This window comes from Falco biarmicus, chromosome 7, assembly GCF_023638135.1.
Source record: "Falco biarmicus isolate bFalBia1 chromosome 7, bFalBia1.pri, whole genome shotgun sequence".
Classification (NCBI taxonomy): domain Eukaryota; kingdom Metazoa; phylum Chordata; class Aves; order Falconiformes; family Falconidae; genus Falco; species Falco biarmicus.
In genome coordinates this window covers 68,463,484-68,478,962 of record NC_079294.1, presented here as the reverse complement: position 1 = coordinate 68,478,962, position 15,479 = coordinate 68,463,484, and the positions used below count along the sequence as shown (strand labels likewise).

The 15,479-nt window shown below is 39.9% G+C and overlaps 1 protein-coding gene across 2 annotated transcripts in view; it reads right to left on the bottom strand.

The window, feature by feature from the left end:
- Window positions 1-15,479, bottom strand: part of SMAD3 (SMAD family member 3) — an 80,412-nt gene that overhangs the window by 54,091 nt on the left and 10,842 nt on the right. The window lies entirely within an intron of this gene.

The following is a 15,479-nucleotide window of genomic DNA, read 5'->3' as shown; positions in this document are numbered from 1 at the left end:
ACAAGAAACTTCTTTTGCTCCGCTGTGACTAACATTTATCATTGTATATAAAGTAGCCATTATTCAACCAAATGCGAATTCAGCAAGTGCTTTTCAAAATCACCCACCCCCTAGCAAGAACCGCAAACCAAACAGCCGCCCACACCCCGGCTGGAGCATGCCTCTGCATTCCTGAGCGCTGAATAACAGGAGCCTCTTTGAGTCCATGCTGCGCTTTCTTGCTGCTCCTCAAAGCCTGAAGAGAGACCTTCCTCTATTGCAGAATCAATGTTGGAATGGCAGCTCCTGTCACATCTCACGCATTCAGTTTAACCCCTTTTAAGGGTAGCTTAAAAACAAGATGCCCCTGACTTCAACAAGGAAGAAAAAAGAAAAGTGTCAGGTTTATGAGAGAGAGAGAGAGAAAGAGAGAGAGAAAGAGACAGAGAGAGAGAAAGAGAGACAGAGAGAGAGAAAGAGACAGAGAGAGAGAAAGAGACAGAGAGAGAGAAAGAGAAAGAGAGAGAGAAAGAGAGAGAGAGAGAGAAAGAGAGAGAGAGAGAGAAAGAGAAAGAGAGAGAGAAAAGAGAGAGAGAAAGAGAAAGAGAGAGAGAAAGAGAAAGAGAGAGAGAAAGAGAGAAAGAGAGAGAGAAAGAGAAAGAGAGAGAGAAAGAGAAAGAGAGAGAGAAAGAGGAAAGAGAGAGAGAAAGAGAAAGAGAGAGAGAGAGAAAGAGGAAGAAAGAGAGAAGAGAGAGAGAAGAGAAGAGAGAGAGAAAGAGAAAGAGAGAGAGAAAGAGAAAGAGAGAGAGAAAGAAAGTACAAAAGAACAAGTCCTATCAGCTGTGGGGGAGTCCTAGCTCTGCCTTGGAATCACTGAAAGTAGGATGAGGCCTGAGATGCAACTCCTGGGTGATTCTGTTCAAAAATGATGCCAAAGATGATGCCACATGCATCCTCGCTGATTCAGGCATGAAAGCCAAAGATGAAATCAGTCTGGTCAAAGAATGAGACCTACCCAGAACTCATTTCTTCGCTCAAGAGGAAAAAGGCACCTTATACTAGAGGGTATGCAAACCCCAGACAGGCTGGATTTGGGCTGCTGTACCAGGAGAAACTTCAGTCTGCTGTGCCAGGCTTGGGGCCCCTGCTTGTGCAGGAGGGAGCGGAACCCAGTCGCCACGTCTGCAGCAGTTTTCTTGCGGTACTGATCCCATTTCTCACTGCTTTGCCCATCTACCCCAGCGAGGCCTCCTTGCACTGCTAGATATAATACGGCTCTAGGGAATGGGGCAGCACACACAGCTGCTCCAGGCTAAAACTGGAGAAATACCCTGAGAAAGGAATAGCATCTCTGGCTGGAGAGCATGGAAGGCTCACACAGCCTCTGGCAGCTGCAGAAGCAATTTTGGACAGTGGAACCACAGAAAGCAAAGGACCCCCAGGAAACCAGTTCCCTTGGAGTGAAACCAGAAATATTTCCAAACAATAAAATCAAGCCACAAATAAATTCTCAACAATATGCAGATAAATTGCTTATGTTTAAAATCACTTCTTGACCTAACATGGAAGTCCAGAGTCCAGTCTCAACTTCCATTTGCTTCATTCAGCTGCAAGCCAGCAGAGACAGTTGAACCTGTGACATGGGACGGAGATGGTAACAAAAGCCTCACCTCAGTGTCTTGCAAATGTTAATATTCTGCACAATGCTTACCCTCCAGATTTCCCAGGGTTGAACAGGGAGCACCTGGTAGAAAAGTTTTAAACCACACAACAGTAATTTGCAGGTTGGTCACCTATCTGGCAGCAGTTGGATTTGAAGATCTTTCTCAGGAAGCCTGATATCTCTTTTGAACTTAAGTCCTGTATTTTCCTTTTGTCCAGTATTAATGCAACATTTCCAGCTGTGGAGCAGTCACAGAGTAAAGCATCACCATCCAAATACTGTTGGACCACAAGCTGCACATCTATTTATTTAGTAGGCTGGGGAAAAGAGACCAGTGCTTTGGGTTTGCTGCTCTACTCCACTCATGTTATGCCTTACCTTGAGTGGACGTCCATAATTCTGAGGATTAAAAAAAAAAAAAAAAAAATAGCCCAGTAACTCCAATACTAAAGATAGATTTAAAAATGGGATGGCCATTTTAGGTAATTGAGTAAAAAAATTACTAAAAAATCAAGTCATTTTTTTGCTGTAGAAGGTAGTCAATCATCCTAGGCTGTGCACTGTATCAAGGCACAGACTTTATTTTCTTTTGCTGCTAGCTTTGCCAAGATCTTTACGGGAAGGACTGGAAACTCCTATGATGCATCACGTCAGCTATGATCCAAGGCAGGTACCCAAGTTATTGAGCCAATATGATAATCCTGTATTGCTAAATCCATTGTTTCCCTGAAAAACCTTGAATCACATTTAGTACTCTGTTGGCCAAGGAAACCGGATGTTACTTTCTGCAAAACCTGTCACCACCACTCCCAAGTCACTGAAAAATTGCTCAAGAGAAAGAAAGATGGGAGGAATCTTCTGATGGGAATGTTTGGCCCACTCTCCATCCCTCACTTTTGTGCGCCTGAATGTGAATAGTCCAGGAAATAAGGACAAAATAATTAAAAATAAAAGTCTTTGCTACTACTGTAAAGCCTAGGAATTTTTGTCCATAAAGAATCAGAGTCTAGTTTTCAAAACAACAAGCTGGGGTGGGGGGCTGGGGGCAAGGAACTAAACAAAACCCAAAATAAACAACCTGAAAAAAAGTTTTGCTGTGTAACTGGATAGCTGTAAGAACTCTTGATGGGTTAACTTAATGAAATGATTCCAAGTAAATTCTATTCTCCCCTTATTGATTGACTGAGTATCTAGCACTTACCCTCATATAATGCTACCAACACAATCAATAGCTCTCCAAGTAATGTCAGCTGCTAGCTAATTTACACATCCATAGTTGCCATCTGCTATTCAACCCATTGTAACACAAGACATCAGCCTAGGATCTTTAACTAGCATGGTCAAAACAAAACTATTGAAAGACAAATTTTATCCATATTCCCAACAGTAAAAGAATATATTTAATCCAATTATGGTTTCATTATTCTTAGTTTTTCAAGCTTTGTTCACACAGCCAGGAAATTGTGTTACAGTATCTGTTTATTTAAATTCAGCAGTCAGCCCTGCTTTTCAGAGAGAGGTGAAAGATACTAATTGATATCTGTTAAATTAAGACCTGAGAATTCCAAATAAAAGAACGCTAAATGACCCTCATCTGCATGATCTCCTGAATGCTTGCTAGCATTTTCAAAGTACCTCTTAACTAGCCTCATGGAAGAAAAAGATGCTTAGCTTATACTAACAGCCAGAGTCACTCAGGAGGATTTCTTGATTCTTTTCCAACAGAGTATTCAGAATATTATTTTTAAACATGCTGTTGGTCTGCCGTTAGACATGTTTTTTAAAAAACCTGCATATTGTTTCCCTTTGAAATCACTGTGGGTAAAATACAGGGCCATGGAAAACTATGACAGAAATATGCAGAACTAACTAAATGCTTATACCCAACACCTAGTAGGTGTGCAGTGATGGAATTTACTCCTTCAGAACTGCTTCACAAAAACATGCACAGGATGCAGATTTTAGATTTGATCAGAAAAGAAGCAAAAAGATCAAAGATTCCACAAACTGCATGACAATATGAGTTGCTAAAACCAGAATCAGCATGATAATGCTGAACTCTGTAGCCAGGATTATACCCATGATGGAAACAATGGGACATATGGGCACAAGTAATACTCCTCTTTCTTTAAAACTGTCTATTGTTTAAGAACAAAGCAAACCACATCCAAATACATCTGGCATCAACATCTAATGTTTTGCAAGCTGATCCTTCTTTCAAAAACCAAAAAACCTGTACATCTGAGTATCCCATAAATTTGCCACAGCACATGATGAGTCTGGACATTCTCTTGAAGAGGAAGCTGACACACACATTGTGCTTCCCACCCCAGGCTGCTCAACCAAGACCCAAGTGGCCCAAACCTCACCACCCTCCTTCCCTTTCATGCGGCAGAGGGCAAACTTTCTCTAGGAAAGATGGTGGCTGGAAATGGCCTATTGCTACCACAAATGCAATTCATCCCGTTTGCATCCTATCCCCTGCTTAGATCTGAAGAGTGTCTGGGAAAGAGGGCAGCTGGGAGCTGGCTGAATATTGCCCTGGAATGCAATGGCAGGCTGCTTTTAAACCACATCTTTTCCCTGCGGGGAACAGCCTGCCGACAGGAAACGGGCTCATGTGCTATACAGAGAATTAATAGTAAGGAATATGCTCCCACAAAGCACTGGTGCTCCCACAAGCTACGGCATACGTATGCCCAGGAAATTCAGAGCTTCAGAAAACGCTTGAGCGCTTCCTCCTTGTCCATGTATTATACCCTGGGTGTGCTCTCATTTCCGTCTGAAAGACCCTGAACAGAAACAGGACAACCCAAAAATTTCCCCAGAGAAATGAAACATGACTAAATGTACAACATACTATAGGTTTACCTAAGAAGGGGCCTTAACAGTCCCTCCCACCACTGAGAGAAAGAACAGGGCCCACTTAGGGCCCAGTTAGCAGAAGCTGGGCACCAATTTCCATTTGTATGTGCTATTTTGAGCAGAAACAAGCCAAAAGGTATGCAAGCAATCTCCTTTTTTCTCAGCCTGCATTTGAATGCTTGGTTCCCAGGGTGCAACTCTTGTCCAAGTATTGACTCTAGCTGAAGAAATGAAGTGGAAATTAATCACATTGCCATTTTAAACAGCTTTCCTCCAGCTAATGTGTTTCCAGGTTTCCCCAGGGCCATCAGCTCTTTTTCATATAAAAAAAAAAGAAAAAGAGAAAAAAAGGGGGGAAAAAAAAAAAAAGGGAAAAAAAAGGAGAAAGAAAGAAGGAAAAGAAAGAAAAAAGAAAAAGAAAGAAAAAAGGAAAAAGGGGAAAAAAGGGGAAAAAAGGAGAAAAAAGGAGAAAAAAGTGTTTAGGCAGAGCTTGACGATTTTCTACATTTCTTCATGCTTTCTAGACCTACTGAATGAAGCCTGGTCAAAGCTACAGGTGGTAGTAGGACCAGGAAGTCCGAGTCTGACACTTTGAAAAGGCATCTCAGCTACCACACATTTTGTAGTCAATTCACAGACTGTGAGACCATCCGAGCAGCCCATTACAATGGGTCTAACGATTTTCCAAAACTGCAATCTTACTCTGTGTGTATAGTACTACAGATTCATGCATCTTTCTATCCAAGAAATCCTGAACAGAACTAGAACAGCCTTAAATTTTGCCTACAGTGTTTGCATTACAACAATTAACACTGCAGCTCTACATTGGAGACTGTCCACACAATACCAAAAAAATCTTCTAGTATTAATCACATTTTGACAATTTCCACCACAACAGTTTATAATCCTATCTGCTTTTTAATTTCCCAAAAGTGTCAAAGTTCATTCTGCACTGGATTAAAACCAAGAATAAACCAAAGAAAAAATTCCACAAAATGGCAATTACCCTTCATCGCACAGCTCAGTACTAAGAGCCCTTTTTTCCTACCCAAACTGATAACACTGGAGGGGGACCCTTCAGCTTTTATAAAACCGAAAGAAATAACAGGCACAGGAGGCTTTTTTTGCACCTCAGAACCACTCAAGGTGAATGCTAATTACGCATCCTTTTGCTTACAGCCAAACAGCCCCCTATCACCCCACCAAGTCTCTAAGCTTTGCAACAGCATCAGCTATCTATCAGTCAAAATGTATCTTTCAGATTATTCCCTGGAATTGCAGTTTTTCAGGTGCAGGAAGCTCAGGACACCAGTCTCGGTTCAGCACCATTCTGGTGACTCATTGCTCAAATGGTCTCCAACTTTGGATTCCTAAACCACCTGAAGATCAGTATACCACCATAAGTCCCAGTTTGGGCAAGTATTTAACAACTTTCAGTGTGCTCATCTGTGAGCGCTACACAGCCCTTGCAAAGTAGCTAATGCCAAAAGACAGGCAGATGTCTTCTGCTGGTTTTAACCACATGGGGTGAATGAAAATTCCTTGCATCTCCTTAGAGCGTATGCTCCTCACTGAGACTACAAACTAGTTTGCTTTGCTAAGCACTTGCAAAGCGTATTTCAAATAATTATAATCTTGAGGTCTTCTCTAACATTACCACAATGTATATTTATTAAGTTAAAAGCACGTGCACTGCTACCAAACAGTTATTTAACATTCATTACAGCTTGTCCAAGCAAGCCTTATATGCTGTGTAATCATATTCTTCTCCTCAGGGCAGAAATGCTAAGCATAGCTTGAAACAACACGATACTGTTTTGTCCTGAGTTTACCCATAAAAGAAATACTTGAAGTATTGTTGTTAATATATGCCATTCCCACACCCCTCCTGAAACTGTAAAATCATACTAGCATTTGAAATAAAAACAAAGACAAATTGGAAAGAGTATAGATCTTAGATTTCCATTTTTCATAAAATTATGGAAATCACACTCAAATCCAAACTCTGACTTGCTTCACTGTTGTTCATAAGCACAGCACACATGAGCTTGTTCACTACCTGGCACTGTTCCACTCCAAGAGGTGATGGGTTTTTAATGAAACTTTGTCAGGTATCTTCCTGGGCAAATTGCCCACCTTCCTACAACAGTCCATACTATTCAAAACTATTTCTAAGCAAAATCAGAAGTATTAAAAATAATTGCAGGACTTCTCCAGGTGGAATGAATCAAGCCTCTTGAGTCAGATGTCAGGTCCATGGCAAGCTGCCTCACCTCCCACTGCCTGTACAGAGGAATTTGTGAAGTTGTTTCCAGAGAGTCAGAAGTGTCAGGCCATGGGGACACCCATGTTCCAACATGCTCTCTCCTATCCCTCTCAAATCATGGGGCAAACCACAGACTAATTCAGTCTTGAGTCAGCACCTTTACCCTCTTGAAGCAAGCAGACCCAAAAGCTGTGCTTCTGGGGACAACTTCTCTTCAGAAAGCTTCTTTGAAGAACTGTACAAGCTATAAGGGCACACAGAACAAAATAAAAAACCCACCACAGGACAAAATTTAACATCATCTGAGGTGCGGAGGACTTCTAGAGGCAGGTACAGGGTAAACTGTATCTACAGAGAAAAAAATTTGAAGACCACAGCAGAATGAAAGACTACCACAACTCTGGGCAGTCTAGTTTTAAGGTCTTCTCAAATTTAGTTTGACTCCATTATTAGAGGAGAATTTTTGTTGATAAAAGGTAATTTTCTAAAAACAGTACATTTAGACTTCAATAAGGCAATTAGCTATGCACATCTTGGTAAAAATATAGCTGCAAAACCAGTTCAGGGCAAAAGAAAAGGTTTTAAAATAAAAGATGTGAGAATTTCAGTTCAGTGTTTTTATTAAAACAATGGCCGAGTGACAACTGAATCACAGCAGTGTTAAGAGTATGTTTGTTGAAGGGGAAAAAGTGAATAAATACTGAAGGATACTTCAGTCTAGCCAAGAGAGGTATAATGCAGGAATGGTGTACACTGACACCAGGCCAACTGCAGCTGAAATATGGTACCTTTTTTTTTTCCCCCCCCTAACGTGAGGAGATTATTAGCTGTTGAAAAAAAATTGAGAACATAGTGGAATCTCTGTCTTGGTATCTTTAAATGAAGACAGGATGCATTTCTTGGAGGCACAGATTACTAATTTCAATACAGAGGTCAAAACCCTACCCACAAATCTGATTTAGAAGTGCACAACTTACAAGATATTAGACTGGGTGATCTTGCTGCCAAAAAGACAGTAAAACACTTTGAGAACTACAGTAAACTCTGCACGAGCAAGTAGCAGACTCACAGAGAGACAGACAGAAATGGGATTATGCCTTTTAATGGCAATCTACCACTAGACTAATCAGAGGTATAACATGAACCTGCATACTTACTCAGTCCCAGAATGCTCCCTTTTGTTCTACACTTGCTTGGCAGTAGAGATGTGATTTCTAGAAACAAGGAGGCTCAACTAATTATCTCATGCTCCATTTTCCCTAAAACCCCAAAGAATAATACTAGATATATATTTAGTAAGCAGACTGCAGTCACTGCAAGCTGAAAAAATCACTTTACAAGCAATCCCCTCCAACATGCCTTTAGAGGCCAATGTAGCAGCACTGTTAAACAGATCTGCTATGAGAAGTGAAAAATAAAGAAATACTACTGCAGGCAAAGCAGGTCCTTCAGAAACGCATGCATCTGGCAACACCCCAGGCAAAACCATAGCCACGAACAAGCAGCTGCAGATTTTAGCAAGGGAATTGTATGGTTAGACTTAGATGTGTGATTAGTTCCACTGACTTAAGATGAGACTCAAATCTGGCAAGACTCTTCAGAACATGTCCTACCTTGAGCACGTGTGGATTTGGTGGGACTGCTACTACTCATCTTAAGTGTTCATAGGACAAAAGGGCTTCCTACAGCTCTACATGGACACAGGGCCGACCATGGGAAGCTCACTGCAGGACTGAGATAATGGAAATCTTAATTTAAAGAAAGACGTTCGTAAAGGAGGGGAAGATGAAAAAAAACAAACAAAACCCCAATACAAATCACAACAAACAGCATGCACAAACACCAACAAAACTTCAGTGTTCATGCTTAGAGATTAATCTTCCCCACTCACACCCCTCCCCTCTCCCATATCAAAAATAAAGACAAAAATAAAACACAAAGGGAAAGAAGCAAAAACCTCACTATTTTTTATGCTTGCTTTAGGCCTACTGCAGCAACTGCTTTACTTAGCTTTTATCTGTTTTTATGGTGTTTCCTAGCCCTTGACTGCAAAAGCAAAGTACTCCATACAGAAATGGCAAAGGGCTTTATACAGCAGGCAGAGTCCTTTGTTACTAATGGAAATTAGAGACAGGTGTTGACTGCAGAATGGACAGTAATTGCTGTGCAGAGGGAACCTGGGAAGCAGAAATACCAGAGTCCCAGAGACCTTATTACAAAGATAGCCATAAGCTTCTTCCCCCAGGCAGTTACTAGACCAGTCCGTGAGAAAATAAGTTCTGGTGATGACTATAGTTCACACACATTGTAATAAACACTTCCAGATTTCATGTCTCGCAGCATACTATTACTGTTATTCATTATTTGCTAAGAGATGACAGAAAGCAAAGTATAATAAACAAAAGAATAGAAAACTCCACAGCTCCCGCCCCAGAAACCTTAGACTGATTTTGCATAGCATCCCTCCAGGGTGCAAGACAAGGCTGTTTTTTCCCCTCTGCCTTTCCAACAGAATAAATGAACAAGTTGAACAGCTTGTGATATTTGCATGATTAGGGAGAGATCATCTGAACAGTCTGAACAGCCAAAGTCTAAATAGTTTACAAATAGTAAAAAACAGTGACAAAGTTCTCTGCAGACCCTCACCTTGCTGATTACTGCATTGAAAGTTACTACGAGTATTACAAAATGAATCAGTAATGACAAGCAAACCCTGTAATTTCCACAGTAGGCTCCTTCTACTTATTTTCAGCTTAGAGATAATCCCACTTTTATTAGGTGCTGATCTATCACTTTAAGTATTGCTAGTGCACTGCAGAGGAAGAGACAAAATGCCAGACTGAGATATTTTAGCTAAAATAATCTCATGAAGGGCTTCAACTAAGGCAAATAGAAAAGGAAAGTAATGCTACATTGATTAGAGATGTACATGAACACCACCACCTGATGGCAACAATATGTTAAAATTATACAAGATTATTTTGATTTGATGTAACTTAAAGTAAATAGATTTTAAGAAGCATATTTTCACTCAGTACACTCGGCACAATTACTGTCATCGACATTTACACATCCATATTCTGAAATATTTTTGTGTCCGACAAAATGCACAGTGGTGATCTAGCTAATTTTCAGTAAAGAGTCCCATTAAGTTGTTACACTTCACATCTGCATTGTCCATCATATCTGGGTAGCAGACTATTGCACATGGGAAGATTAGGCAATTGCCAGGTAACGTTGTCTCTTGTACAATTAGCTTATCTGTGTGCTAACAAATGCTCAAATTGCAGAGACAGACTCAGCTAAGACGATGGAGGAATATTTCAAAGGTTGCTCATTTACTTGTTGCATAAGGGTCACGCGGCTACTCACGTTCCACATGATGAATGCCAAACCCCTGCGGAGTCCAGCAATGCCCAGACAGTTTTGCACCCACATTCACTTTGTTGTAACACCTTGTTCGAGCCTGAAAAATGCTTTCAACTCTCAGGAAAAGTGCTAGACTAAGAATATCTCCAGAGCTCAAGTTCTTCATTAGAGGACATGACCACCAACAGGCCACCTACCTTACACAATAAGACATCATTTAGTCTTCTCTTTGAAGGGGACATCAAAAGGCATAAAGGAGTCTGCATCTTCAGCTCTAGTTACTTCAGAGACACCTTGTAACCACAGTTACCAAATGGCCAACTGTAATGGTTTTGCATGTGGTTAGATGCCTGTTCAATAAGGAATCACAACATACCTATCTGCTAGTAAAGCCACAAACTTGTATTGAACAGTCCCTGGTAGCAACAGTGACAAGAAACTACCACTCAGTGGTGTAGGATGTGAGAGAACACCACACTTCTTCACAGTCACGTTCTGCAAAGTCAAGCAGTTCATCCAGTGAGTAACAGACCTGCAGTGGTGTGTAGGTAACATGAACTATGCTTGTAGAAGTAGAAACCAAGAATAAAATTATGTTACTGATATATCATTACCATAATATGTAGAGATATGACAGCATAAAATTACATGTGTCAAAATTAACTTGGCTTCCCAACAATGTTAATGAGACACAGAAGCACAGCCTGAGATGTCTAATCTATCCAAATCCACTCTGCCATTTATTGGCACATTAAGAAAATATCTGGGGTTACAAGACAAAAAAATTACTGACAAATAAAAGTGGGGGTTATTGCTATCTCACCTTCCACCAACATAATGCCACTTGCTACAACAGCTGGCTTGGATGCATCTGCCAGCCAACTGCATGTATTCACAGTGGCTTTCAGGTTCTTCACCCTGTGGAAAACTTAAAAATTCCCAAAAGACAAGACTGCATGAGCAGTTTCATCCATGTACACTGCAGCACCACACACACATATTTTCCTTAGTCACCTCTTCTACAGTCCCTGAAAACCACTACAGTAGATACAAACCTATGCAAATTTTAAACACTTCGCTTACTCCTCCTCCAGTCTTTTGAGCCAGGAGATAACAGCAGAAAACAAAACCGGAGAAAGGTTATCCTATGAGCAAGCCTGCACACTGCATTCCCAAAGGACTGCCAACTTCAGATTAAGCAGCAGACCTCAGTCCCCATGATAGCTACAAAACAAACTACACATATCAGTTTTTGCTAAACAAGAAACATGTTTGTCTCTTGTTTATTCTAAATACATGTTTCTTCTAAAAAAGCTAAGTTCCTTTGACTAACAACCTCATTTGCCGTAAAAAGAAAAAAAGTAAAAAAAAAAAATAATCCTGTAAACTAGCATTGGATCCAACTCAATATGAGGTACAATTTTTAACCAACAGGAATTAAGTTACTGAATGACTGGTAGAAAAGTTATGGCCTGTGTTTGGAAATAATCCTTGTCTTCTAAAAACAATTCTTCAGTGATTTAATTTATAGCAATACATTACATACACAGTTACACTGGACCAACTTTTAGCCAGTTTTTGACAGCACTCAACCCTCAAATGAACCTAGAAAAATATTCCATAGCTCCAAGTAGCACAGTGACTGCAAACCTAAATGATGAAATACGATATGATTTGTAAAATCAAGATGTGATTCTAAAGCAAAAGTGCAAGAAAGTATTTTACACTTCCCCAGTTATTCCCTCAAAGTGATGTAATTCTCTGCACACGCAAAAATGACAGCCCTGAACTCACACAGGTGAAAAAACCATGTGATTTTCTGAACTAATAACAAAAATCAAATCCAACTCAGGCTTCAAAACCAAGAACACCTATGCCTGGATTGTTTTACACATTGTCACACCAAGTAATGCCTGTTTTGCTTTCATAAAAAAGAACATTTTTGTCATTTTCTTTCCCCTCCAACCACCTTCCCCTGTTGTCTAAGGTTCCCAGATGCAGCACAAGGAAGAAAAATAGTATTTAAACAAAAAAAACCACCCCAACTCCATAACAAACAAAGAAAACCACATACACACACAGGAGAACACAAGTCACAAATTAGCGCAGAGTCTATGGTCAGCTGCATCTCACAGGACAGTTTTCGCAGGGCCACACAACATCACAGCCCCTTCACCAGAAGGGGTGGAGGAATTTCACATCCATATACACTAACTGCTCCATCCCTGTGGAATTCCCTCTCCCTGTTTTTATGCCTCTGAAGCAACTCAAATCTCTGATCAGCAGTAGAGCTGACTGGAAAAACATTATCCCATTATTTCATTTATGTAGGCACATGTACATACTAAACAAGGGCTAGTCGTATTTTGTTCAAATGTTAATAGACTATTAGCTTTTTTTTTAATGAAGTTACAATACTTTTATTTTCTCCACAGAATGATTAATTAGAATACTATTTTCCACCTGAAGCTAATTCTACTAAGTCTTTATTTATATATATATACACATATTTAAAAAATAATATATACACACACAAAAAAAATGCACAATTGTCCTAAAACTTCCAATGGCCTCTCCCCATTCCTAAACTTCCTACTTTTCCTCTCTACTACTGAAGTGCACAAAGACTGTCAAAATGCATGTAATCAATGGTTTCAAGCTCAATCAGATCTTTCATCAACTATCAGATAAATTGGAAACACATAAACTTTGAGCATAAGCACTCAAAAGCCAAAGTAGTAACAGACTATTAGTGCTCATTAGCTCTACCTCCCACCTTTCCTCTTTCTTTTTCTTCTGGAATTGCTGGCCTGCCAGTACAGCAGAAACTCTGAAATGCCATCCTAAAATAGAAAGCAAGAAAAGAGGAAAAAAAAAAAGGGGGGGGGGGGGGCCAGGGGAGAACAGGAACTGAGAGAATAAGCAGAGTGAGAAGCTCTGTAATATAAAACTGTCTCCAGCTTCAAAGTCATCAGCCAATCATAATCCAATAAATGCTTTTTTTTTTTTTCTAAAATCAGAACACTCAAATGTCTATTTTTATTCCTGTTTAGAAGCAGCTATCTTAACAGGGCTTTCAAACCAGTAGAGCCTGGCATGCAAAGCAGTGACTTACAAAACTCAATTTCAAGCTATCACTTCCAAGGCCTTCACTTGTTTATATGGGTTTATTTGTTCCTGGCACACCAATGTTTCACAGCGCCGACACCATTAGCAAAAAACGGAGAACTAAGGGCAGGAAACTAAGGGGATGTTTACATGAAACTATTCTTTTACACCAGAACACAATTTAAGGTTTCTCCTTCATGACTGTACACCATACCATGTATCTAAATGACTATACAGTTCTTTTGATATCCTAAGACATATATTCTCCAAGTGCAATCATCAAGAACTGCAATACTTACAGATAGGTTTGAATTCAAGCTTGTTCTTCTGGCCCTCAGACATACCAGTAACAGTTACTAGGTACCCTTAAGGTACTGAAAAATCAAGACAATAAGGAGCTGTTAAGTCTGGAAAACATGCAAACATAATGAAACACCATCTCTCAAGTATCCAAGGAGGTGTATCCTCAGCACTTTCATACCTCCTTTGTGTGCAAGTTGCCCAAAGAAGTTGTGAATGCTTCATCAATGGAAGTGTCCAAAGTCAGGTTGGACAGTGCTCTGCATAATCGGATCTAGTAAAAGATGTCCCTGGCCATGGCAGGGAGCTGGACTAGGTGATCTTTGAAGGTCTCTTCCAACTCAAACCACTCTATCAGCCCATGATTCTAAAATGCTAGAGGTCAATTCTTGTATTTAATTGAAAATTAGTTTTACGAATATAATTAACAATGCTACACCATGAATATGATATGAATTGTTGGTATAATGCAGGAAGAGCAGCTTTCAAAATGATGCCTGTTTTCCACCCAGAGCATGGGAAGATGCACTCTCAAAAGTCATGTCACTTCTACCTTGAGCATGGAACACTGTAGCAGGCCTTAGGATGTCTTCACCCTACATGTTGCTTTGCCTCTGCCCCCCATGAACCTCAGGTAAGTCAACTGAGTTCTCAGGACTTCACTCTCCCCATCAGCAAAAGGGGGCAAAAATCCTTCTGCTATAAAGGACTTTAAGATCTATGGTATAAAATGAGAGGTCACAAATGCTCCCCCTTCAATAGTGCATGGGCCCTTCACAGGCTGTAGGAAAACCACAATGAAAAGGTCTTTAAAAGGACTCAATGAATATTGCAGAGTAAAGGGGTTTTTTTTAATTTATTTTTAAATGGGAGTAGCTGACAGCATCGGAGTTTAATTGTTGTCCTTCAAAGCAAGTAACCATTTAAAACACACAATGACTAATCCAGAGGTTGTTTTGCTCTTAGGAAATCTAAGTAGCATTACTTCTCAATCCTCAATTTTACTGAGGAGATACATTAAACACACTGTTTCCCCACAGCAAGAATTCAAACTCAACTTGCTTCAATAGCTTTGAAAAGAGCATTTATTTCAAACTTGTAAATGACTTAAAAGAAAAAGCTTAATTAATGATGTTGTTTCCAGCCAGATGGCCAACTATTAGTTTTCAGTCATCTCTTTCAGAACAATTCACCAGAACTCTTCAGATGCAAAGGAGTTTTAAAGCAAATAGATGTGACCCCCCCAGCACTCTCAGTGGCTGCTAAGATGTTCGGTAAAAGACACTGAAAAGTTTCGTTTTGCCAACTTGTGTTGCTGTGAGTCATGGTTGTAAAAGTCCACTAGGAACATCACAATTGCTTGACAGACACATTTATTTCATTTAACATTTTGTATTTGGATGGCATTAAATTCACATACGGTTATATAATACTACTTAAATGAAAACATGAGGCTACATGTATAGTGCTTCCCTTGGACTTGTGCTAACAGACTTCAAACTTGAGCTCAGTAGCAGACTGCAGTGATATGATGTGTATCAACCAGTCAAAATATTCCATGTGTACAGGACGCACCAGCACACAGATGAATAGATAAATATTATGCAAACCCAGTTAAAGTTTCTACGGAATTCTAATATTCTCACTGATGTAGCACCTACATATTTTCAAAGACATTTCCAAAAAAAATTGAAACTGCTTTCTTAGTACCAACAAGGTGCTGAACAGCAGCAGAAGCCCTATTAAAACTACCAAGGTATTGGGTTTTCAACATTCTACCTCTCAATTTAAGAGCTTTTCACAACTGTTATTAAATTCTCTGACATCCTTGTGAGGCAGGTACTGTATTTGCTAGTTAGTTAAGAGTACAAGCAGGTTAAAGATTTTGTTCAATGTTACATGGTGGTATGGAACAAAACCTGATGTTTT